This window comes from Myotis lucifugus, unplaced genomic scaffold, assembly GCF_000147115.1.
Source record: "Myotis lucifugus unplaced genomic scaffold, Myoluc2.0 scaffold_355, whole genome shotgun sequence".
NCBI classification, from domain to species: domain Eukaryota; kingdom Metazoa; phylum Chordata; class Mammalia; order Chiroptera; family Vespertilionidae; genus Myotis; species Myotis lucifugus.
Window position 1 is genome coordinate 1002378 of NW_005871403.1, and position 2263 is coordinate 1004640.

Here is a 2263-nt window from a genome sequence, read left to right on the forward strand (position 1 = left end):
CAAAATAATAGTAATAATAATGATGGTAATTTTAATATATTTTATTGATTTTTTACAGAGAGGAAGGGAGAGGGATAGAGAGTTAGAAACATCGATGAGAGAGAAACATCGATCAGCTGCCTCCTGCACACCCTCCAACTGGGGATATGCCCGCAACCAAGGTACATGCCCTTGACCGGAATCGAACCTGGGACCCTTGAGTCCGCAGGCCGACGCTCCATCCACTGAGCCAAACCGGCCAGGGCAATGATGGTAATTTTAAAGATTTTGTTCTCATAGGTATAGACAAGGTTTAAGACTCCTTGCTCCACATGATCAGGACTGAGAAGCTGCTACTCCTAACGACAGCAAGGACACCACGTCCACACACGCTGCCTGTGTGCCAGGCCCCTCTGCTCCACCAGCCAGCGTCGCCCTCGCTTGTGTTTTCCATTTGCCTCCATGGTTCTCCTCGGGGGTCGCCTCCTGCTGAAGGATGAAGAACGAGGGAGGAACGAGGTAGACACGGTGCCTTAGGAGCAGTGAACACTGCAGTGGAGGCTCATGGGGGGCGGGGTCGAGAGGAAGGACTCAGGGGCTCATCTCAGCTCCCTTCCATGAGACCATCTTCATCTGGGGAGCCGAGGCCAGAGACATGAACTGGCTGTGGAAGGACATGCGGCTGAGCCGCAGCGGCGGTCAGGGCCCCTGGGCTGCGGGGGAGCTGGAGGTCAGGCCGAGCCTCTGAGCGGCCCATCTCCGGGAGCCGCCGTCACCGTGACTCAGCTCCTCTGGCTTGGAGCCGCCATCACCATGACTCAGCCCCTCTGGCTCCAGCCTTGCATCCCGCCTTCCCCTCAGCAAGCTCCCTGCAGAGCCGGGTGGCCTCACGGAGGCCCACGCTCCCCTGGGCGAGTCTGCGGCAGGGCGCCCGGCTGGCCACCTCACCAAGTCTACAGCAGAGGGCAAGGGTCATCTCCGAAGATAACCAGGCGCCACCCCCAGAAAAGTGGGAGCAGGAGGTGGGGGGAGGGTTCCAGGTTGGCACAAGAGGCCTGGTCCACCCACTGCTCCGCTCCATCTCGGAGGGTGCCCCATCTTCTGCCCACCGCCCAGCCCAGGCACCCAGGCACCCAGGCACCAGAGCCTGTCAATGTGGCCTTCTGCTATTCCGGAATGTTCCCACTCTGCCCGTCTACACTGGGCCTTGTCTCCACCACTGGAGGCTGCAGCTTTCAGTCTGGACCTCATTGGGAGGGATTCCCTAAAAACAGAAACCTCAGGTATAGGCCCCTGCATGCTCCCGCACCCCAAGCCCGGCCCAGCCCACAGACCTCCTGAGCCCGCTGCCCCAGAGCCTCCTCCTCCCTGGCCTCCTGCCAATAACGCGTACACACCACACGTTAATAACTGTGACATATGACTTCGGTCCCTGCCTCTGTGCCTTTGCTTTTGCTGTTCCAAGCCCTGCTTCTGTTCCTTGTCTAAATACCTCTCATTTAGTTCAGACGCTGTTTCCCCTCCACGGGCCCTTATCCGAGTCCCTGTAGCACCTTATGTACATTCCAATTGCTACAGTTTCCATAGCGTTTTGAAATTTTCTGTTTACTCCATCAATCAACAAATATTTATTGAGCACCTACTACGTGCCAGACACTGTTCTAGGTGCTAAGATTGTAGCAGGTCACAAGTCAGATTCTAGTTGGGGGCTGACAGCAAACGATGGAGAGAACTAGCATGTCAGAGGTGGGAGGTGCTCTGGAGGGAGAGGACGGAGAGCCATGTCAGGCGGTGCTGTTTCACGTCACATTTGAGCAGAGCTGGGTGGTGGGTGCACGGGAGGGGCATTCCAGGTGGAGGGCGGGGAGAGGGGCAAGAACACAAGCTGGGGCTTTGGGCCGTCAGGGAAACGCAGTGAAAGGGGAAGGAGGCCGGGGACACTGGCTGCGAGTGAGGGTGGACGGAAGTGCCTGGGAGGAGGAGGCCAAGAGTCCATGGGGCAGGGGGGGGGGGGTGTGAGCAGTGAGTGGCTGTTTTCCCAGATCTGCCGCCATCCCCTGCATGGCACAGAGCAGACGCCCAGCAAACGCCTGGTAAATGGTGGAGCTAGGGCAGTGATGGCGAACTTTTTGAGCTCGGCGTGTCAGCATTTTGAAAAACCCTAACTTAACTCTGGTGCCGTGTCACATATAGAAATTTTTTGATATTTGCAACCAGAGTAAAACAAAGACTTATATTTTTGATATTTATTTTATATATTTAAATGCCATTTAACAAAGAAAAA